At 50.7% G+C, this 24,565-nt stretch overlaps 1 long non-coding RNA gene across 1 annotated transcript; it reads left to right on the forward strand.

Annotated features, from left to right (window-relative positions):
* The first annotated feature begins 3,787 nt into the window (after nt 1-3,787).
* Nucleotides 3,788-24,006, forward strand: LOC124989154 (uncharacterized). Its single transcript, XR_007109567.1, has 3 exons — nt 3,788-3,904; nt 19,066-19,146; nt 23,549-24,006. It is a non-coding gene; the product is annotated as an uncharacterized LOC124989154 (long non-coding RNA).
* Nucleotides 24,007-24,565: the final 559 nt, after the last annotated feature.

Genomic DNA, 24,565 nt, shown 5'->3' on the forward strand with positions numbered 1-24,565 from the left:
CCCCGACAAGCTCTCGGTCAGTCACGTGGTGCACTTAGAACGGCGGCAACCACCTTTCAGAATTATCAAGAAGGCTATCTGAAATGGGAATGTATAGCCACTGCCATGAACAAAGAACTTCATCCTAAGAATATTTTATGGCTCGAGATATTAGCTTGTGATAGTTCTAATTTTTCACATATGTTTTTATCAGGTAGGCAATAAATTTGTTCCACAGTATGTGGAATCATTTAGAAATAACTTCAGACATTAAAAACCGTTGTTCAAGTCACGCCTCTGCTAGAAACCTTGCGGAGGTCCTCAGAGCGACCCCCAAGCCCCGTGATGGCCAGCAGAGCGACCCCCAAGCCCCGTGATGGCCAGCAGGCCCCCACTCCAACACACTGCCCCTCAGCTTTCTGATGCCATGTTCTCCATTTTCACCGCCCTTCTCTCTGCCACACTCCAGCCACACTGACCTCCTCTCTGTTACTCCCTTTATTATATCCACTCACGCACAAAAAACCCATTTGGCTTTGCATATTTTTCAACTTTGAATAAACGGAATCATTCTGCATGAAGTTTTCTGCCATTTTCTGGATCAATCCATGTTGTAAGATTTATCCATGCTATTGCATGAACTGTGATTCACTCATTTATCACTGCTGCATAGTATTCCAGGATATAACTATACCTCATTCGAGAAGACAGCTTCTTGCCGTTTCTTAATTTTCTTTCCTTTTTCCTGATCACAAAGGGTCACCATGAGAACTTTGTGCAGGTATGCTGGGGCTCACGTGCCTGCATGTGGGTCACAGGTGAGCACACCGTTGCCAAGCCTTTGGACACTCAGTGCCTTTGCGTTGACTCTTCCCTGGAACAACCTCACTGCCCTTCTGTTGCCTGCCAAACTCCTGCTGGTATTTGAAGACCAGCTCATATGTCATCCTGAGGAGCCTTCCTCCCAAGTCTTGACACCATTACCTGGTACCTGATCCACACTGGGATGCTGCTCTACAGTAATGATGGTGGTATTTCTCTCGCTTAACCTTGGCTCTCTTAGTGCCTTCAAACTGCTATAATGGAATACCAGGCAGTCGTTTCTCACCGACGGGAGGCCTGGGAAGTCCCAGATGAAGGTTCTGGCAGAGATGGTATCTGGTGCAGTCCCCCTCTCTGGCTCATAAATGGCATCTTCTTGCTGTGCCCTCACATGGTACAAGGGGCAAGGGACTACTCTTGGGCTTCTTTTTTGAGAGCATGAATCTCATTCATGGCCTTGTGACGCAGTCACCTCCCAAAGGCCCCACCTCCTAATACCAGCACCTGGGATTATAATTTCAGCACATGGACTTTGGTGGGTACATACATTCAGACCAGAGCATCTGCTTAACCCCAATTGCTGGGTTAGGGTGAGCTGTCCACCTTCTCTGGGATGCACAAGAAACCCTTCCAGAGGGCAGCTATCTTTTCTGCCTGCCCCTGCCCCCCAGGAGTGATACACTTACCAGCAGCTGTCTAGCTTTCTCCCTAACCCACCTAGGCTAATTCTACCTGTGACAGTAGCTCTGTGTCTCATTAAGTATAACACTGAGCTAGGCACAGGGCTCACACCTGTAATTCTAGTGGCTCGGGAGGCTGAGTCAGGAGGATCTCAAGTTCAAAGTCGGTCTCAGCAACTTAGTGAGGCCCTGAGCAACTTAGCAAGATCCTGTCTCTAAATAAAATATAAAAAGTGCTGGGGATGTGGTTCAGTGGTGAAGGGCCCCTGGGTTCAATTCCTGGCACCAATCCATCCATCAATCAATCAATAACAAAACAAAGCATGACACCTATCAATGAAATACAGGTATGGAAAGAGCCAGCATTGTTCCCATACAACCTAAGTTGCCTAGGAAAATCTGAGGCAGGAGGGAGTGTGAGACGCAGATGCTAATGAGATGCTGTCATCTGGCCCCAGGGGTGCACCCTCTTCAGACAGAACTAAAGGGCAGAGAGCAGGGTGACCCCGCCTTAGTGCCCAAGGCCTGAGACAGAGTAGGAGTGGATGGATATATGTTGGCCCTCAAAAATGAATGAATGAATAAATGTCAAGGTTTTAAAAGGGGAAATAAGCTCCCTAAATGTGAGTCGTGAAAACAAACTGCTGGAAAATTAGGTGTGGGTGGAACAAGTGTAAAGGATTAGAAACGACCTGTGACAGTCTTCAAGGATTCTACTCCTGGATTGCTTTAGCAAGTGCCCTTAATTCTTCACTGGGATTTAAAGAAAAAGAGACTGGTGAGCCATCATCTATACATTATGAATTTTTTTTTATGCATGGGAGATGATGTGGAGCTTCATCTATGAGACCCACATTCAAAGGAAAGGCTTTGGCCTTTTAAGTGATGGGAGAATTCGTTCATTCGTATGGTTTTTATTTTAAAAATATTTAACGGATGTGTGTCAGTAGAATCCTAGCAAGAAACAAAAATGGCATGCTCACATTAGATACTTTGAAGATAGTTTAATAAAAGAATTGTTTCTAGAACTGTGGATAGGAATGAGGGAGACCCCCAGGGATGGGGCCTCAGGGTAGGGGAACACAGAGCAGCTCCTGCCAGCAGCTGGTGGGTCTGCGTGGTGGCCGGGTGCCCAGCACTGCAGGAGGGGCCAGGGAAAGTCCTGCCCTGACCTCCCGTTCTTCTCTCCCTGTCATCTCCTGCCAGTGTCCCCTCAGGACCAATCCCACCAGGAAGGCAGAGGGCACAGGAGCCCACCAATACACTCTACACTACCCAGGGAGACAGCTGATGGAGCACAGCAGAGAACTTTGCAGCGTGGTAGTATTTTCTATGATGCTCCATGCTGACATTTTTCTATTTTCTATTTTCTGATGAGCTGCGTGTGAGTCCAAGTCCTGCCAGGTGGGAGGGCTTCTGCTAGATTGTGGCTGTCTTGAGGCAGGGGCTCCTTCTTGGGCATCGCTGGATTTTTGAGTCTGGCCTGGGACTTTGCATGTGGAAAAGACTCAATATTTAGTTGAATGAGTACCAATGACACCATAAAAACAATTATTTGTCAAAAAATCGGAGATCTGCGTGCTATTCATTCTTTTAACAGATGTGTAACCAGCCCCCACTGTAGGCCAGGCTCGCCAGCTGAGCTAAGAGGATGTGATGGTAAATAAGGGGGCGACGGGCTGGTGGGCAAGGCTGTCAACCATTCTTCCCTCATCCCACAAATGTTTATGGAACAACAGGGGCCCTGTCTTGGGTGCTGAGGGTCCCCATGAAGGAGATGAGGACGGTCTTTGATCTTGTGTTGGACTGCATGTGTTTTGTCCAGACTGGTTGTCTGTAGAGCTGAAGGGACACATAAGATTGACATTTTTGAAAAAGCAAATTTAGTCCATGGCTCCCGATAGATGAGAAGCAAACAGAATACCACTTTAGGTCACGGAAAGACAATCCCCTGGGCTGGATGGAGGCCAGAACTTGGAGTGAATGTCCTTATGGGGCCAGGTTGTCCTTGCTAACCGCATCTGATCCCTTGGCCTTAGATGATTGGGATTGGTCCCAAAGTAGGAGGATCTGAGTTCTTCACATTTTTCCAATAAGAGCACCTTGCACACAGTAGGTCAATTAACTTCTGTGGAATCAAGTAGACTCTTACCAGTCTTTTACCAAGATGTGGGCTCCCTAGAAATGGTTCTTGGGAGACAAAGGGATAGTTGGCAGCCCAGGGAAGCCCTGGCCGGGGAAGGGGATCACATTGCCTTGTTTACATGCTCTGGATGTTTTTAGAGCATGTGTCATTTGGCTCTGAACGCTAGAGCTAGTCTTTCTGGGAAGTCACAGAGTGGACCAAGCCTAGCGTTCCATCATCTCACTACTCCCCAAGATCCTGCACTTCCAAGCTCTGAGAGTCCGTCTTCCTCTCATGTGTAAGTACCAAGTTGCAGAGAGAGGTTCCCTCTCAAAGGCTGGGAGGCTGAGTTCTGGTCCCACTTCCCTCCCACCTTGGCCTGAGGCCCTCGGGACCCTCTTGGATGGAACGATCTCTTTGGGTCCCTTCCAACTTGGCCATTCCCTCTTCTGAGACCTTTTCTCCTCCCAGGACTGTGGCTGCTTGGGTGAAGTTGTCCTCTCTCACTAGTGCATCCTTGGCACCAAAGGAGCTGCTGTGAATCAGCAGGATTGGTTTCAAACTCTGGATTGGTTTTAAGCCTTGGTCTTTGGAGACAGCTGCTTACCCAGTGTGGTTCTGCAGGCTTGGGGAAGGGCCTTTCCTCCCTACGCATGTCCCAAAATACCTCCTCCATCAGCCTTTTGATGTCTGGGATTGCTTTGCTGTGGACAAAGCCTTTCATTCCACAATGAGGGATCAAAAATAGAAATGAATGCACATGTGTTTGGCATTGCCCATTACAAGCTGTTCTTGGCCTCCACTCTGGCTCGTGCTGTTCCCTCTGCCAGGAATATGCTCCCTGTGGCCCTGGTCCCCTCCGACTGATCCTTGAAGAGTCTGTTCAAGCATGTCCTGCCCTAGGGGATACTGCAATTGATTTATCTTGATTGCAGGCAACAGACTGTTCATATTAGCTGAAGTAAAGACTGGTGGGAGGCGGGTGTGGCAAGGACAGAGTCAAGGAAAGAGATGGGCCCCTGGACCTTCGTGAGAAGGAAACCTAATGGTTTGCTTCTATAGTTTGTCTCCCCCAAATAGACTGTAAGCTCTTGGTAGTAGGGACTACGCCTTATTCATTTGGAAAGCTCAGACCTAGCACACAGCCCAGGATCTAGGATATACTCCATAGACATTTACTGAATGAAAACATAAATCACTGAATCCCAAGTATGGGTAGAAGTGTGGACTTGGTCTCTGAGGAACTTGTAATCTAGTTGCAGAATTAGAAAACAAGTGAAAAGTTAAACAAGATGGGCTATAAAAAGTGCAGAATAATGGTTAGGAACTGACACAAAACTTGCAAGATGAACGCATTAAAGGCCTCTTAGGGGAGATAAGCTTTAGTTAGCAAACAGTCCTGAGGTTGACGTTAGTTCACACTAACCTGCAATTGACTAACCAGACCCATTTCTGAATGCAGAGTTCAGATTTTCAATGGGGAAAATTATGCGAACTTCGAATTGATGCATAATTTCATATACAAAGTTGCAATGGGCGACTAGGGATGGGGGAGGGACTGGCCCGAACATTAGAGCCCATGCTGACTCCCCAGGAACCCAGCAAGCAAGCAAGACCCTCCTAGCGTCTCATGAGGGTGGCAGATCTGACAGGGAGAGCCAGGCTCAGTTATCACCAGCTACCTGCAGTGCATGGCCAGAGAGGCCCTGGGTGCTCTCAGACTCCACAGTGAGGAATGAGTCCTTTAGACGCCTCCTCATTTTATTGACTCAAATCCAAGGCTGAGAGAGAAGAGGCCTTGGTGGTGGTACTTGCTTGGAGACTGGGTCCTAGATGAGTCTTTGCCATCCTCCCTTCTGTTTAGGTGGGTTTCTCCACTGGACATGGAGGAAGAAGATCCCAGTGGAACCCATGGAGGCCAACCCTTTGAGGACACAGGTGCGGGGAGACCAGCCTCCTCAGGGCTTTGCGGTGACCTGCCTTCCCACGTTTGCCCGCACCATGTTCACATTTTGTGGGTTGAACAGCCCTTCCTGAGGGGCCTGCCATGTGTTGGGCACTGTCCTAGACAGTGGGCAGTACGGGTTTGGCAGTAAGAAACAGAACCTCACCCACTTGTTGTTTAAAGCGTACATTCGTTATTCCATCAGTAAGGAGGAAGTGCTGGCTGGGGCTCCTGAGGCCGCAGATCACACTGCCTTCAGGAACCCAACTGCTGGATTCCTCCTCCTCTGCTCTTCTCTGTGTGTCTCAGACGGCGAGGTGGGACCCCAGCCTGGCAGCATCTCAGGTTCAAAGGCAGCAGTAAGGGGACTCAGGAACCCACGCTTCTCTGTACCGGGGAGGAATATCATCTTTCCTAGGTGTGCCCAGTCCACTTCTGTTCATATTCCACTGGCCAGACCTGGGTCATGCGACCCTAGATCTGTTTGCAGACCAACCACAGGCAAATGGCAAGGGCCTCAGGCTAGTCTCGGCAACCCAAGATGCAGTGCTGGGGGAAGGGCAGTAGCATCTCTGTTAGGAGCTCTGGTCTGGCGCTAGAGCCCCCGTTCAAATCCTGACTCTACCACTTCTTAGTCACATGACCTTGGCCAAGAGCCCAACCCCACTGTTCTTCAAGTTGTTCCGTCTGGGGATAATGACTCCTCACAAGTTGATGTAAGGATTAGACATGTCCCTGTGTGTAAGGAGTCACGGTGTCAGCTATTAATATACCTTCCCAGGCTCACCGTAATCAGGATAAGGGCTGACCACCCAGAGGCCACCCTCCAGTTTGCAGACAAGGAAACAAGTGATGTCTAAATCCTGTGCCTTGGGGCTGGAGAGCGGGACTCCAGTGAAGGGTAGCCGTCTAGATGCCGAGGACACCAGGAAGCTTCTCAGAGGAGGGACCACTAATGTATGATCTCAGCATAACTGGCAGGTGGCAGGTGGGCGGGAAAGGAAAGGCAAGTACAAACAGCTTATTGCACCCAAAGAATGAAGTGGGGGCCAGGGTGCTCCAGATGTCTGTGTGACCAGACTGGAGAGGGTCCCCGGCCCCGATCTCAGGGGCACTGATCTCAGGGGAAGGGCAGTAGCACCTTTTCCTACCAGATGTGTGACTTAAGTTGCAAGTAGCTCTAGCTTTGCTGGTTTTGCTGCTTGAGATGGGGGGGGGGTAGGGGAGCTATGGAGATGCAGGCGACAACCTGACTAGGGCAGCTATAGGAGGGCTGGACAGGAGGGAAGTTCCTTCAGCAGGATGTGGTCATCAGATGTGGGGGGAAAGGGGCAGCCCACCAAGACCCCAGGATTCTGGCTTAGGTTGTCTGAATGAGTGGGATGCTGGGGGCCGGGAGAAGGAGGATGCAAAGAATATAGGGGTGAGGCATTCCATTGGCCAAGTGTGTGCAGCTGGACTGTCAGCAGACCAAGTCTGGAGCTCAGGAGAGAGACCCATGCTGAGGACAGGGTATTTCAGAGCTGTCAGCATGGAGGAAGTAGATAAATACTTGAGATAGATGAAATTGTCCTGGGAAAACAGAAGCAGGAGCAAGAGGGCCAACCCCCAGTGCTGAGCACCATGCAGACTGTCAGCAAGCTCTGTTTGGCTCCGCGCTGTGTCGCGCCTGATGTGATTCGAGGCCTGTGGGCAGGATCTGGTTGCTGCGCTATTGTTTAACACTCAGCCTGCTGTGTGGATGTCTGCACACCTCCTGCCGTTAGTGAAATTTGCAGCCCTGATGGAGGCTGAGAAGAGAGGTAGGCTGAAGATAAGGACCTGAGAGCAGCCACCTTCCTGGGGCAGATGGGGATAGGAGCAGCTGTAGGAGAGCGAAGGGAACGATGGGGAGGGTGGGTGCTGGAGAAGGATGGCCCAGGCCCAGGGAGGCCACCAAGCCCAATTCATGTGACTCTAACCCTCAAGGAGACTAAAGATCCTGAAGACATATCACATATGTCTCTTCTGTCCTAGCAGAGTCCCAGTGATAGGTGTTTATCACAACATAATTTATCACAATAAATTATATTAAGAATCTATATTAAATTATAGTAAGAATTAGTCACCTGAAGTGGAGTGGATGGGGAAGTAGGTTATCTTCCTGACTGTACTCTGTGGGTGGTGTTCATGCTAGAGGGCCTGAGGGTGAGAACTGGCTGTTTGACTCTATTTGTTGACAATGGGCAGTTTACTCAATGACTGAGTCTTACTCATCTATCAAAGAGATAGATAGATAGAGAGAGAGAGAAAGAGAGAGAAAGAGAGAGAGAGAGAGAGAGAGAGAGAGAGAGAGAGAGAGAGAGAGAGTGCCAATATCTTCTGTAAGGATTTGGAGAGGCTTAAATGAGATACTGCATGCTAACAGAATGTATGGGACCTGTCCAGCCACAAGTGTTCCCAGTGTGGTCCCTCACCCCTCGTCCTGTACCCAACACATGATTGGAGCGCTGGCATTGCATTGTGAATGAAAATGGGAAAATAATTTTGCTAGTGGAAGAAAGCCTGGAGAAGCGCAGGCTTGCAGAGAGCTTAGGGAGCAGCTTGGACCAGGATATGGGACAGACAGCACCATGGTGGGGATGGCTCCCCATGGACTCTCAAGGGCAGAAGCAGAAAGCAGTGGAAGACAAGAACTGGCCTCAGGAAACCTGGCACAGAGAGGTCCAGAATGGAGGACGAAGCCAGTACCAACCCCCAAGTCTGGGTTCTGTGACTTTTCTGTGTCTTTGCAGTTTCCAGTCTTGTGGCGTCTACTCCTCACACGCCCCATGTTTTTAGGTCGTCAGTGTAATGGAAAGAACATGGGTACATACTGGAGTCCGAGGTCTCTGGGCCCAAGATCCTGCTTGATCCTTTTACACCTGTGTGATCTTGTAAAAGTGGTTTACTCCGTTCGCGTCTCGGTTTCCTCATCTGTAAACCGGCTGGCCCATTCATCTGATTACTATGTGGAGTAATTAGCGTGCGAAGGCTGACGGGTGCTGTGCCTGGTGCTTGATAGGTGTCAATCATTACTTTTGTCTTGCTTTTCCTTGTGCCTTGAGTAAGGCAGTTTTTACCATCCTCAAGAAGAGGGGCGACAGCGTTTCATGACCACTCAAGAAAGTCTGTTGTGGAAGGGAAAGAGCCGCTGAGGGGAGAACTTTGGGGACCTTATTTTGGTCCCAAGTCTGAAAGAAAGGCTGACCCTGGGGGAGGGGAAAGGCAGCAGGACATCCGCTGGAGGTGGTGACCGGCAGCTGTGGGTCCTTATCTCCTTCCAATGGCAGCCTCAATCCTTCCCTTCCAAGTCCCCTAAAGACCCTGGGTTGGGAGCAGCCCTGGGTCTTGAGCACCGGCCCTCCATAGCACCTCCTCTGCTGCCTCCCGGAGGTCACTTCCGGGATGGCCAGCCCAGCCCAGCCCAGCCCAGTTCTTCCAAATCACAAATGGCCTTGGCCCTTCTTGTTCCATCTGGCCCAGGGGTCAAACCTAGACTCTCTAGGCTCTAGAGGAAGAATCTCACGAGGGTCTCACAACTGTACGGCACGTGGCAGTTTTAAGAAAGTGTTCCTATCCCCCATATTGCTGGGGGGGGAGCCTTTTTATAGAGAAAGGAAAGGGAACCTCAGAAAAGTGACCTGTTGAAACTCGCCTGGCCGATGAATGGTGGACCCAGCACTAGAACCCAGAACTCCCAAGCAGGGGACATTCTGTGTGACAAAATATTGGGGGCCCATGTTCCTTCCCTTGGACTTATCAGTGGGCCGGTGGCTTGCTGCAGTTTGTGTGAATATGAGCTTCACTCCCCGTTTGTGGTACCGGGAGGGAATCTGCCCTCTTTCCTGGACCTTTCCTCTTGCAGCATCTTCTTGAGCCCCACACCCATGGACACCTCCGTCAAATCCTCTGGTCGGGGGAAATGAACAAAGCTGTTGGCAGCCTGCTTAGTGGCATGGCTCCCAGCTCGAGGGCTGCGCTTTTCCCATGATGCATGTTGATACCCATCTCCACAGACATCCCGGCCCCGTCCCCTCTCACAGCATCGCCACAGCGGCAGCCCAGCTCCAATGGCAGGAAAAAAATTGCGCCTGTTGCATTCCATTAAGGAGCAGGGAGAAGTTAGCAGCATCGATTGAAATTCTCAGGTAGAGCGAATCCGGTGGCATTTGAAGAGGGGAATTTAATTTGATAGTTTATATTCCACTTAAGTTCCTCCTCTCTCTGACTGCCAGTAAACAGCTGCAGACTGCCACAGCTGTCTCTGCAGCGGAGAGGAAACCCAGCGGGGTGGGGATGGGGAGGCTTCGGCAGGACCCCACGCCTCCAGGGAGGAAGGGCAGGAGGCGTCTGGCTGCAGGGACCCCTGTATTCCTTTTGTCCTTTCTGGGCCTCACTGTAAAATAATGGGCTTGGAAGAAATGAGCGTCGAGGTCTCCCTTGACCTTGGACTTCACACTGTTTCAGGGAGTTTGATGTGGAATGGAGGGAACCGAGAATTCAGGACAAAAAGCCAGGGCTCACCTTAGTCCTTAGCAGTCACTTGATGCTCTCTGAACCTCTGAGGATGATCTGTGGTCCAGGATGCTGGGAGGTGGAATGAGACAATGTGGAATCAGCATCTGAGGCCCCGGAGGCCCGGCCGGAGGTTAGTAGGTACTGTCGTCACTGTTTCTGGAACAGAGGAGCCCCCACAAGCCCTGCTTGGTCCCTTGTCTGAGGCCGGGGCTCTGGTTGGCTGGGCAGCCCAGGAAGGCAGGCCCATAATTTGGAAAGTAGCCAAACTGTGTCCCCTACCCCTAGCAAAGCTCCTCCTCAGAAAGGACCTATTGAAGGGGCAACAGTACTTCTTGGTCCCCAGCTTGACACCCGGGCTTCCTCCTCCCTCTGGCCCCGGGGTTGGTGCTCACCTCGGGAGGCAGAGAGCCAACCCTGGGGAGTGAGGTGAGGATGGCCCGAGCAATGGCCCTCAGTTGCCCCCTCCGTGTCCGGGTGCCGAGTGGGGCGGGTGCCCTGTGCTCCCGGTGTCTCTTCATCTCTTCCTCTGTTCACTTAGCAGGTACGGCAGGAGCATCAGCCGACGAGGGAGCCGGGTCCGTTCCTCCCGCCTGGCTCCGTAGCTCCTCACCTGCAGGCGAGTCTGCGGCAGGAATCCTGCTAGGATCGCTCTTGTGCTCACTCCTGTGAACACCTAGACCCCGTAGGAAGGAAGCGCTGGGACCTGCTTAATGCGGCATCTAGCTCCACGCCCCACCGTAGGGGCCTCCCCTGCTCCTCACGGTCCTGTGGGTCTGAGGTATCTCCCAGGATGGCAGCCCCATGCTGACAAAGTCCCTGACTCTTTCCAGAAGCATTGCTTTGGTTAAATATGGGAAGAAGAGGGCAGAGAGGGGCTGGTGGCCTTGCTCACAGGCCAGGATGCCTGTTCTGGCAGCCTCGATGGCGGCGTCCAGTCTCTTGTGTGCGAGGCTCATGCTGCCTTGAGTGAGCATGAGCTGGTGGGTCCACTGTGGCGTGGAGATGGGGAGTCACGAAGGGAGCGGGAGAGCTGAGGTCAGAATCAGCACAATGTGAGCTCTTCTCACCACCCACGGTGCCACCCCAGTCTGAGCCACCACTTCACACTCCAGGTCTGTGGGACCGCTGCTGGCCATGTCCCTGTTCCACCCTCACACCTCACGATCTGCACCCTGTACGTGAACCTGACCTCTTTCCTTGCCTTTCTCCGCTTGCTCACTCTGCTTCCCCACTCAGTCTCCTTTCACATATCAAGCCGGTTGCAGCCTGCCCCAGGCCCTTTGCACCTGCAGTTCTCTAGTTGCTCTTTCTCCTGTTTATTCAGGGACTGACTCATATGCCATCTCCTCAGACTTTCCCCATCATTTAAAATCAGATCCCCTGTCACCACGATGTCCCCAGAGCCTAGAAAGATGCCTGACTGGTAGTCCTATTTCATGAATATTTGTTGAATGAATGAACACGTGAATGGGTGAAGTGCAGTAGCTGGAGAGGAGTGAAGATCTCTGCACCCCCCAGGAGCGCGAGGCTGCTGCAGGATGGAGGATGGGCCCCGCCATTGCCTGGCTGTCCTCTGGGCCCCGAGGGACAGCTGGGATCACTGCAGCGAGGTGAGGATTGGTGGGGCGGGGGCGGTGGGTCGGTGTGGCCCACACCCCTGCTCTCCCTGGGGCCCTGCTGGACAAGCTCCTTCTCACGGTCCCAGCTTGGCTTCACGCTTCTTTCACTTCTACCCCTGCCGTCCCGCCACACAGCTAATGCATAGTGACAGGCCTGTAATTAGACTGACATCTGAGCCACAATTGTCCCTTGAAGTCGGTTCTGAGTCCAAGGCTGGCTCTCCACCCCCAGCCTGGCACTGGCGGCCTCTCCCTGAGCGTCTTGCTCAGGGTCTTTAGAATCCTGAGTGGTCTGAAGGGAGCCAGGTGGGATGTCTTGCCTGGGGAGAAACCGGAGAGACAGGAACGCCTTTCAGCTGGGGTGGCACATTGGGTCCAGGATGGCTGAGTGAGGAGCCCGGCTGGGCGTCACCTCCCTGTCTCCGATTTTCTCCTCCATAAACCCTCAGAGAGTTGGACAAGATCAGTGGCTTTTATATTAGGTTTGGCTCACCCTGAGGAATGCAGATGCTATCACTTGGATTCTACATGGAATGAGAGAGGAATGACCGTGAACTTGGTCAGGAGGGGCTCCCTGGGGCTCCTGAGTGGACTGAAGGGCAGAAGGCCCAGCGCCCTCCACCGCTTGGCCCAGAGAAGCCCCCGCCTTCTGTTTCATGGTGTGACCCTTAAGATTTCACTTGCGGAAAGTCTTCTTTACTAACATTTGAGAAACTCCAGAGGACAGCGCTGCCCAGTGCCCCTCCTGGGGCCGCCAGTGTCTTTATTCTCTTAAGAGCAGGTGTCAAAAGACGTTTGGTTTCTTCCACCGAGTGGTGTCCGCGACAGCTGCTGAAGTGTACTGTGAGCTCGGGTTGGTACGGGTGGGCGGGTGTGTCCCTCCAGGACAAGCCTGGCCCAGTGCCTGCACCCGGGGGCACCCACTCACCTCTGGCTCCTGACTGGAGAACCAGGGGAGGCCTCAGCGTGAAGAAGCATTTCAGTGCCAGGAGCCTGGGGCCCTGTGTCAACAGCGAGGGTGGGATCGGCTCCCTGACCCTGGCAGCCTGCTCCTGCCCGTCCCTCCTGCGGAGGCCTGGCAGCAGCAGGGAGCAAGAGGTCTGCTCCACTGCACCCCTCCCCCAGCTAAGGGGCAGACGGTGCTTTGCCTGAGTGACAGCTCACTCAAACGGGAACGAGTTCTCAGGTCTTACCCATTATCCCCTGATCCTAGCATGAGACCGTCTCCATCTCTCTGATGAGCCCGTGGTCCTGCCTCCGTGGGGATGCCACAGCTGAGGCTCAGAGGGCGTCAGTGCCACCTGGAACCAAGAGGGAGGGGCCAGAGGGGATCCCGGGAAGAAAACCAAGAGTCATGGTGCCGTATAATGTGCCATGTGAAAGTTTTTGTTTCACTGAGGTGACAGGAACCCTGAAGGCCACTCTCCTAGGAATGGCGCATCTCAGGTAGTGATCTAGAATCCCTGAGCCCCTCTGGCTGAACCACCGGGAACACGTGTATTTTTGTCACACACAAAAAGTCCAGGGCAGGATTCAAGGCTACAAGGCTGTGAAGGAGCAAAGGCAGGTCGCGAAGCTGGGGCGGGTCTGTGGCCCTGCTGTGTGCGGGCAGGCCCAGGAAGCCTTTGGCGGCTCACCCTGCCCAGCAAATGCCTCCATGTGGCCTCAGTGGGCTCGGGTGGGTGGGCCTCTGGGGCAGTCAGGCTAGTCGAGAGGGTGGGCCGGGGCTGGTGGCCTGCACTAGTGGCTGGAGGGCTGGGCAGAGCGGGGGTGTGCGTGGGCTGCGTGGGGAGAGGGAAGGCAGCCTTCACAGAGGAGTAGGGTGCGTGCAGAGACCGGGCTCAAAGGGATGCCCCGTCTGGAACAGGGGCAAGTGCATTGTTGGGACAGGGGACGGAGGACCCAGGCAGCAGGGCAGGGCAGGGCCTTATGGCTTCAGAGAGCAGGACAGAAGGAAGCAAACTCCACAGAGGGGTGGGTGTTCACTGTCCGTCATCTCTTCAATACTTACAGCAACCTTGTCAATTAACAGGAGACAGAGAGAGAGAGAGAGAAAGAGAGAGAGAGAGAGGGGGAGGGAGAGAACCAAGCCATCGTTTTCCCTCTGGCCAGATGGCAAGGTCCTGGGGGAGGCGGCTGCACAGTATCTCTAGGTGCATCTGAAACTCACCCCAGGAGCCATAAAATAAGGCTGCAAAATGGATTCCCGACTCCGTGGCTGCTCCGTGGGAGCCGGCCCGGTGCAGGCTGCCCGCTTGCTCTGGCCAAGGGCCTGCACAGGCCTGCGGACTGCAGGTCCTCACCCTCCGGGCAGAGCCGGCTGAAGTGGCCGGGTCTCTCCAGACCATTTCAATACAGCGGTCTGTGCGTTTGGTAAGCTCCTCGGCACGATGGAGGCCTGGATCCAAGGCGGGATTGTGTTTCTTCTCAGCCACCATGATGGGTTTTTTTACTTAATTGTCATCCTGAATGTGCCCTGTCTCTTTCTCGAGCTGCTCGCACAAATGTCACCCAGCCTTGGCTCCGTGGCGTGCTGTCATTGTTTGCCTGATTTCTCAATACCTTTCTTCTGTCTAAAGTGCTGCCTGACAAGGATTTAAAAAAATTACATGATCCTGATTTCCTTTGCCCTTTTATGCCTCCTTCTTTTAATAGGAGAGGAAATATGCCTTTGCTCTGCCTCACCTCGGTGGGCTGCTTCTTGCCAAGTCACAGTCGTCTCATACCCACCAAGGCTTGGGCAGAGCGGCGGGAGGCCAAGGCCCCTGGAAGGGCAAGTGTGGATCTCACATCCTCTGCCTGAGTGTGACCTGCCACTCCAGCAAACATGTCCATCCACACAGAAGGCACTCGGCTGCTCTAACGTGACTTCCTGTAACCCAGACACAACCTCCAACACAGAGAGATCACGCACGGAAAAACTAAACTTCTCCGGAGTAGACTGTTTTCAGAAGTCAGCCATTTACTGCCTACCGCATATGTTTCGAGGCTTCCCAGGGAAATAATGCTTCTGTAGCTGTTAGAACATAAAAGAGCAAAAACTGTGAAGTAGGGGTGGGGGGCAGAGTCTGTGATAAATTGTAACAAAGACACTCAAAGGATTTAAGATTTCAACAATTTTACTGTAGTAAAAAAAAATGTATTAATTAGGGTAGAACCTAGGCTGCTGTAATGAAGAAATACTCAAAATGCATTGGGCACACTTTCCCTTATGGGATCATCCAGAGATAGGCAGGCGACCCAACTCTGGAAGGCCATCAGGGACCCCTGCCTCCTCTAGAATGTGACCCTCATCCTCATGGTCCTTGCTAGCTCATGGGCACCATGTCCATGTGACACAGAGCACTGGAAGGGCAAGCCCCAGAAGTTGTAGACGTCATTTCTTCTTCTATTTTTTTTCCTGGTACCAGGGATTGAACCCAGGAATACATAATCACTGAGCCACATCCCCAGCCCTTTTTTGTGTTTTATTTAGAGTCAGGCTCTCGCTGAGTTGCTTAGGGCCTCCCTAAGTTGCTGAGGCTGACTTTGAACTTGTGATCCTTCTGCCTCAGCCTTCCAAGCCACTGGGCATCATTTCTTCTTGACTCTCTTTGGCAAAGACTTGTCCTTGGAGTCACAGACAGCCAGCAGAAAGGGAGGCAGGGGAATGTATGCTTGGTGGGAGACCAGAGCCAAAGCATGGGACATCATCAGTAGAAGGACAGGAGCATAGACCTAGGGACTAACGTGGAGATTCTACTCTAGGAAAAAGTTTCCGTGATGAAGCTTTTTCCAATGATCCAAACATCCCTTCAAGTCAATCTTTAACAACAGCAAAAATACTCCCTCTTCTCCCCTAATAGACCACCGCTGTGAATGAAGATGGCTTCAGAACAGGCAACTCATGTCCTTCAAGCTAAATGCCAAAATAATGCAGCCCCATTGTTTGCTGACTGTCCCGAGGCCAGGATCTTATTCGCCTCTCCCCAGAAGCGAGGGGAACAATAAATAGCAGCACGCTAAAGAATACACATTTTATTCCGTAAAGGCATAAAAATTCTACCTGGAGGCTTCCCTGACAGGGCTTTCCAATCTTTCCCGAGATTTAATACAGGAGATAAATTCAATTTCAGCCCTGAGTGGCTGCCCGTGGTGGGCTCGGGTAAACGGTTGTTGAATAATGCTTCAAGAAGTGGCCGTCTTCATAACATCCTGAGGTCTGATGGAGGAGGGAGTCAGCTTTCGGGAGCACAGATGGATTTCTTATCTTGTTTGTGCAAAGAGAATGGACGGCGTGGCCTCCATGGCACCGTCACGCTGTGCCACACAGCCCGTCCCTGGGAGCACCTCCATCCCTAGTTGGAATGACTCCTATTTTTCTATCTGTGCAAAGTCTTCATTGATTTATTTCTCCAACACTTTAGTGGTTAAATGTGGAGGGAATCGGGATCACAAATGCAGCTGGGTAGGGTTAATTTTTGACAAGCATTATTAAATGCTTTGACACCACCGGAGGCGTCTCCTGGGCTACGTTCTCAGAAGGTTATTGATTCAGGAAAAGAGTGAGAGGAACCCAGCAAGTGAGAAGCTGAGGAGACAGCCCTGGAGGAGCTCAGCATCAAAGGGGACGGCCAGGTGGGCTCGAGACCAGGAAAGCAGGAGGTGCCGGGACAGGGCAGGTGGGCTTCCCTCCATCCAGGTCATGAGACTCTTTATTTATGTTAATTTTTACATTTTATTTGTTCTAATTAGTTGCACATGACACTAGAATGCATTTATACATTTTGATAGATCATACATGAATGGAGTATAATTTCTCATTTTTCTGATTGTACAGATCGTAGGATCATATGGGTCATGCAGTCATATATGGACATGAGGTGATCGTGTCTGTTTCACTCTACTATCCTTCCTACTCTTCCCCTCCCTTCCCCTCCCTCCACTCCCCTCCACCTAATATAAAGTAACTCTATTCTTCCCTATCCCCCATCCTTATTGTGAAGTAGCATCCACATATCAGAGAACACATTTGGCCTTTGATTTTGGGGGGTTTGGCTTAATTCACTTAGCATGATATTTTCTAACTCCAATCCATTTACCAGCAAATGCCAGAATTTCATTCTTCTTTAAAGTTGAGTAGTATTCCATTGTGTGTGTGTGTGTGTGTGTGTGTGTGTGTGTATACACACATACATATATATCACATTTTCTTTATTCATTCACCTGTTGAAGGGCACCTAGGTTGGTTCCATAGTTTAACTATTGTGAATTGAGCTGCTATAAAAATCAATGTGGCTGTGTCACTGTAGTATGTTGATTTTAAGTCCTCTGGGTATAAACAGAGAATTAGGATAGCTGGGTCAAATAGGCACAGCCTCCAATACGGTGGGTAGTGCAACCCACCTGGCTTGGAGCCCTTGGTGGTTCCCGCTGTCTGGTGGGCTCCTGGTCAACCCCTTCTCAACCCTTCCCCATCTCCCCAAAGACACCCAGACACATTTCCAGGCCCCTTCAGATTTCTGAGTCTGTCAGAAAAACCAGCTTCCCCTCCCTCCTCTCCCTCCCCTCCCACCTGAGGACTGTGGGCTTTGGTGTTCTCCTTTAATCATTATTTGTTTGTTTATCTTTCCACTGGTTTTTCAACCCCAGGGACAGTTCTCACCAAGCCAATTTGAATTAATTTTGCAGGGACAATTCCACAAGACAATGTATCAATTGCTGTATTAAAAATCAAGATGTATTGCAACTCTACCCTCCTTCCCATCCCTTAATTTCTTAGTTCCCTCAAAGGCACAATCAAGTGTGTCTGGCATAATTTGTTCTTTATAAACCCAGACTGCTCATTGCATGTAGTTGTAATTTTGGAATGATTTTTGGCAGTGTTTTATTTCTATAATACTTTTCCTTATTGCACTCGGTGATTGAATCTTGGTGATTAAGGTGACAGGGAGGTGGACCTCAGGCCCAGGCACCGTCGCCGAGGCCTGCTCTCAGACTTCATCTACCCAGCCTCCTCTGCCTCTGGATCTATGATCCAGTCACAATGTGACCTGCAGGGTGGGACCACCCAAAGCAGCTGGGGACACAAGCTAAAGGACTCTTTTCCAGGACATAGTGGACAAGCTCAGAGGATTACAAAAGGCATGTAGAGTAAGTGTCTGCATAGTATGGAGGATAATAACACCCATGGTGCTGGGTGTTGTGGGCTGAGCTGTTTCCTCTGTTCTTATGGAGAAGTCCTAACCCCTAGTAATGGTGGATGGACCTGACTTGGAAAGAGGGTCACTGCAGATGTAGTTAGTTAAGATGAGATCATTAGAACGGGCCCTCGTCCCAGCCTATACAGCGTCCTTAGCAAAAAGGAACAAGTGAGCCCGGCGCAGTGAATCACCCCTGTAATCCCAGAGGCTTGGGAGGCTGAGGCAGGAGGATCATGAGTTCAAAACCAGCCTCAGCGACTTAGTGAGGCCGTAAGTAACTCAGTGAGACCCTGTCTCTAAATAAAATACAAAATAGGACTGGGATGTAGCTCAGTGGTTAAGCACCCCTGGGTTCAGTCCCTGATACCAAAAAAGAAAAAAAAAAGTAAAATAAAAGAAACAAGTAGGCACAGACACGTGCAGGGGGCAGAATGCCAGGTGAAGACGAGGCAGAGACGGGGGAGGGGTCTACAAGGCAAGGGACACCTAAGATCACCAGCAGCCACCAGAAGCCAGGAGAGGCATGGGACAGAGCCTCCCTCACAACCCTCAGAAGGAACCAGCCCCACGGGCACCTTGGTCTCCCCGCTCCAGCCTCCAGGACCGTGAGCGCGCGACACTCTGCTCTGGCAGCTCTGGGGAGCAGAGACAGTGGTTATGGGTGGGCCTCTGCAGCAGGCAGACCTGACTCTGAATCCTCGTCCTGCACTTCATGAGCCATGTGACCTTGGACAAATTAACATGACCTCTCCCACCCCTCCAGCTAAAGTGGAGCCATCCTAACACCTTCTTCGCGGTATTTGGAGACAAACTGGATGCCATTGGAGGTCCCAGTTCATTCTTTCAGCCAATGTGGAGTTGGCTACACAGTTTCCCTACCTGTGGCTCTGAGCCTGACAGTGTTCTCTTGGCCTTGGAAGTGTCTGGGCGGCAGAGAGGAGCAGTCACTAATGAGGGTCGACAGCTTCCTCCCCTCTGGGAAGGACATAAACAGGGTACATGACACAGGGTCTCCCTGCAGCTCTCCAGGGGCCCAGGCCCCCGGTGCCTGAAGTAGTCACACTCACGTACCTTTATGGGCTTTTCTGCCTGGGCTTCCTTGCTCCCCATTCCCTCACGTGACTCGTCAATCACCTCCCAGCCTAACTACCTGCTCCCAAATTTTCGCTTCAAGGTTTGCTTTTGAAGGAACCCATGTGAAGACAGCCTGGTTCCGAGAGACGGTGTGTGGAAGCACTCACAGCGCGTGGCACTGGTGAGCTCCCAGTTCGTTTCAGTGAGTGTGGTGCTCCATCAGTGCAGCATGAACGACGTGCAGTTGGCCTACGGTGTTTGGAAATGGGAGCTGGTCAAGGTATCGGGAGTGGGCAGTCCCCACTCAACTGCCCCATGCAGCCTGTGGGCTGCCACACGGCCATCAGGAGGGAGTGGAACTGCATGGACATGCGGGCATTGAAAACTGCCCTCTGGAAGTGTGTAGGAGTGATGTTTTAGACACTCTTTGCCAGTACAGACTAGAGGAAGTGTGTGCAGGTCACCTCCTGGCTGCCCATCCCCTGGCAACTCCAGCTGTTGCCGCCCACAGCAACAATCCCACAGGAATTTGTCGGAGGTGATTGGGAATGAACTACTTCTATTACTTTATCTGGACTACTTCCTTGCTTGCTTGCTTATTCGCTAGTTTATAGAGGAAGAGAGGCTTTGAGAGGAAGAGAGGATTTGCTTAGAGGAAGAGAGACTTTGATTAGGGGAAGAGAGACTTTGCTTAATTTTAGAGGTGCTACTCTTTCAGAGAGGCTATGCTTTCAGAGGTCTGCTTCTTAGAGGTGAGTTGCTTCTTGGAGGTGCGGAGTGTGGCGTATGGCGTGCAGCCTGCGTTCTGCAACCTGCGACCTGCGACCTAGAGGTGTGTTCTTAGTCCCGTGTTCTGCGATCTTCATTCTGCGATCTGGGACCTAGAGTTGTCTGCTTAGTCCTGCATTCTGTGATTTCCTCCCAGGTGAAGAGAATGTCTTATATACCTAAGGCAGCCAATCAGCTTAGGATTAAGTAGGATGGTTGGAGCATGCGCCACAGTACCAATTAAGAATGAGGAACATCTGTTGACCACTAGCGCAGAAGAGACATTAACTAATCAGGCAAAAGTAGATCACGCTGTGTCAACACTAATTATGCGCCACCTCTTGGCCCAACGCCAGCCACCATCTTAGGGCTACTTAAACATGTCTCTGCATCCAGCCTCAGTGCCCAGACTTGGTCAGAGCCAGGCTGTCTGCAGTAGACAACCTGCTGTCAGAGATTGCCTGACCTTTTGGTCCCCTGCCTGGCTGCTTGGACACTGGGAAACACACAAACAGCCCCTGAAAGGTGGAGAGAGCAACTGAACAAGTGATTTCTACCCTCCACACCCAACAGCTAATTTGCTTTTTATTCTGTGCTGCCAGGATCTGCCTGGCTTTGTGGTAGAAGGAACGCAGGGCTTGCTTTGAAGAACTCCTGTCTCTGAGGCAGAGAACACACTTAGAGACAGCTGGAAGGAGCCTCAGATTTTGTTTGAGTCAACCCACTATTGTCCATGTGAGCAGCTGACTGTGTTATCCCCTGCAGAAGGGTGATGACCTGTGGGGACAGTTTGTTGTTGAGAGAGCTATCCTGTCCTTTTCAGGATGTTCAGGAGCATCCCTGGACTCTAGATGCCAGTTGTGTCCCCTGCTCCCAAGTTGCATTCACCATCAGTGTCTCCAGGCATTGCCAAATGTACCCAGGGTGTTGTGGACCCATGGGATGAGTATTTGTGGACAAAACTAGGCAGGGGCCCTGGCTTCCTAATCCTGGAAGTCAGTTTCCATCGTAGTTGAGAAGTGGGCTCTGAGCTGGTATATATCTGACTTTAAATTTCATTTCTCATTCACCAGCTTGTGACCTTGGATATAAAATTAAAATCAAATCATACCATTGCCTTGCTTAAAAACCTCCTCTGGCTTCTCACTGATCTTAAAAGAAAATCCTTGCTCCTTACCACAGTCTTCCAGAACTAAGCCTCCTGTTATTCCACTCTCCACTCTCCAGCGCTTTCCTGCAGCCATGTTGAACTCCTTTCTGTTCCCTGAGCACACAGAGCTCCTTTCTGTTTTTACACAAGGTTTTGTGCCCACAGTGCCTTTGGCTGGAGCATCCTTCCCCGGGTGGCTGTGTCTGGCTCCTCCTCTTGCTCACCTCTCAACTCAGGTGTCACCTCCTCAGACAAGCCTTTCCTGGCCCCTCTTGCTTAGTAGCACCCACCCCTCTTGGTGGGCTTGCCCGGTCCTCACCTTCACGACTCTTCATAGCCTTGTGGTGAAGACTAAATGAGACAATCATAACGACAAACTTGTAGCAATAGTAAGAATAAAGCAAGCACGTGGCCTATAGTGAATGCTCAAGAAACGGTGATAAAACTTATTTTTATGGCACAGTTGAGATCATCCATCATCCTGGATTTTCTGAATCATCTCATCTCCTCTTCACAGGTGGGTTGTTCCCCACAATGTGACTCCCATGTTCTCAGCATAGACTCCCCCAAACTCACTTCTTAGCTAGGGCAACCAACCTGTCCTGGTTTGACTAGAGCTTTCCTGGTTTAGCACTGAAAGTCCTGGATCTTGGGAAAGCCCCAGTTTGGGGAAAACTAGGTTGGTTGGACATTCTACTCCTGGCTTCCAACATGACATCTAATTAGAGGCAACTGAGGCATTGGTGGGGCATGAGCAAACGGAGAGGCCAGTTCAGGTGGTTTGCATTCTTTGTGGGTGTGGTCTTGTGGTGGAGGGACTGTGACAGCAGCTGGCCCAACATGACACAGGCACAGGAGCCCCTTGGAGGGCCAGGTCCAGGCTTTGTCCCAGTGTTGGTTGCCAGCAGCTGAGCACAGAGGCTATTCCTTCTGCAGTTCCAGTGATTTTCTGAACTCCCCATATCCTCAGTAAATTAAACGACCTAGAAAGGATTCTGTTGTCGGCAACTGGACTCAACCAATACACACAGCAATTGTACAAGTAGTGGAGTGTAGATTCCAGAAAGTCGACATTGCGTAAGAAAAGTCTCTTGAGGGATGCTGAAGATGAGTCAATACCTGGGCATCCAGGCGATGGCTTATCACCAGTGGCTTCACTTGATGAGACAAGTACCTCTGTCGGTTGTCGCAGAGGCTATGAGGACAGTGTCTGCTGTACTGTAGAGCAAGCTCTCCTGCTCCCTCCCTGCCCTTTGGTGTCCTGGGCCTCTATGTCCTGGGCACCAGGTAGGGTGGGCTGTCAATCACAGTGGATTGTGGGCATCATTGAGCTAGCCAGTGGGGTGCAGACACTCCTTGGGCTCGGGAGTGGCCTTGGGAAACTGACCCAATACCAAAGGCTGCCCTGGATAAGACTGGGAAGTCCCCAGAGGAGGTGTAGATCTCGCAAATGGTCAGGACAATCATGGGTATCAGAATATCCAGACTGAGCAAAACACAACCCTGGAGGACGTTCAGTTCAGAAGGCAGGTGGGTCTGACAGCACCAGGAACCCTGTCCATGCACAGGGGGAAGGGACCTCAGAGAGCTGGATTTGGCTTAGCAGAATGAGCTCAGGTGGACGCTGAGTAAATCAAAGCCAACAGACTCCATCTGGACTTAGGGAAAAACTCAAATCAGAGGCAGCAATTTAGATTCCTTGAAAGACTATCCATTATGTATCCTCGAATTAGCATGCATCCTCAGAGAAATGTGGTATTGCTTTGTACATATATGATTTTGATTTTGCACAAATAGTATAGTATTATGGGCTTTGTTCAGACAAATTTAATACTAAGTTCTTAAACATTTGTTTTTTGGTACATTTATTACTTTTTATAACATATAGAATAACATGGAAGATCTTGAGTGTCTCAATCAATACATTTTTTTTTCCAGTACTGGGGATTGAACCTACAGTGCTCTACCTCTGAGCTACATCCCCATGCCTTTTTATTTTATTTTGAGACAGATTCTTGCTAAGTTGCTCATGCTGGCCTCCAACGTGTGATCCTCCTGCCTCAGCCTCCTAAGTCTCTGGGGTTACAAGCATAGGCTGCTGCACCCAGCTCAATACATTTTTAATAACAGATTTATTAAGATAAAATTCACACACCACAGAATGCACGGTTTCGATGTTTCAGAAGTTTTTAGTACAGTCAGAGGTGCACAACCATTACCACTATTCAGAGCACAGGTTTCACCCCCAAAGGAGCCCCGAACCCACTGATACCACTGGAAACCACCAGTCTTCTTTCCATCTCTATGGATCTGTCTCTGTACACACAGACGTTGGAAATTTCATATACACAGAATCCTACAAGGTGTGCGACCTTGTGTCTGGCTTCTTTCCCTTAGTGTAATATGCCCGAGGTTAGTCCATGGTGCAGCACACGTCAGCCTTCATTTCTTTCTATTGCTGAATAACAAACCATTATATGGATAACCCACATCCAGCTCGTTCATGGGGATGTGAGTTGCTTTCCACATTTTAGCTATCCTGAGTAACATTGGTATGAACACATTTATACAGGTTTGGGGCAGACAGGTACTTTTGATTCTCTTGAGTAGATACCTAGGACAAGAATTTCTGGGTCTTATACTAATTTTATCTTTCATTTTTTAGGAACTGCCAGACTTCTCCCAAAGTGGCTGAACCGTGGCACATCCCCACCAGCAATACATGAAGCTTCCAATTTCGCCACCTCCTCACCGACACTTGTTATTATTATCCATCTTTTTATTATAGACATCGAGTAGGAGTGAGGTGACCACTCATTGTGGTTCTGACTTGTACTTCCTTAATGACTGTTGATTTTGAATATTGTTTGACATGTTTATTTTATTAGCCATTTGTGTAACTTCTTTGGAGAAATGTTGACTCAAATGGTCATTGAATTGACAAAAATCAAGTCCCTGTGGAACTATCACCTGCATCAAGGCATAGACATTTCTAGCACTCTAGAAGACTCTTTTGTCCAGTCACAGGGTGACTACAGATTAGGCTTTCCTACTTCATTGAAAAGGAATAGTACTTGACACCCTCCTTTTTTGTCTGGTTTCTTTTACTCAATATGATGCCTGTGAAATTCATCAGGGATGTTTTTCTTTGTTCTTTTTCATCACTGTATAGTATTCTACCATTGGGTGGTTCACACATTCTACTGTGGAAGTTGACTTGGGTTGTTTCAAGTTTCAGGGTAAACACAAATTTATTCATTCAATACAACTTCACAGTACGCCTCAAAGGATAGAGTGGTTACCCAGAGTGGTTGCCGTGGAGGTGGTGGGCGGTGGGAGTGGGGGCGTGTGGCCAGGCAAGGGGTCCTGCACAGGCTGATGAAGAGGCTGCCAGGGTGGTCTGAGAAGGACGTACCTTGGACTCTGCCTGAATACACAGGAAAGGAAGGGAGGGAAGAGGAAAGGAAAGAAGAGGAAGGAAGTCTGCTTCTGTTTTCCTGACGTGCTCAAGGACATTCCCAGAGGTCAAGGCAGCTGGTCTACTGGCCCAACTGCTGCCGTTCCCAGGAACCTCTGGTGGTGCTCGGGAAGGCTGGGCAGTGCTACTCTTGCCCAAGGGGACGGGAGTGAGTGCCCCTCCTTCCATTGGTTGGTCACCCCCACCCAGGAGGGCCTGGGCTTT

This window comes from Sciurus carolinensis, chromosome 7, assembly GCF_902686445.1.
Source record: "Sciurus carolinensis chromosome 7, mSciCar1.2, whole genome shotgun sequence".
Lineage (NCBI taxonomy): Eukaryota > Metazoa > Chordata > Mammalia > Rodentia > Sciuridae > Sciurus > Sciurus carolinensis.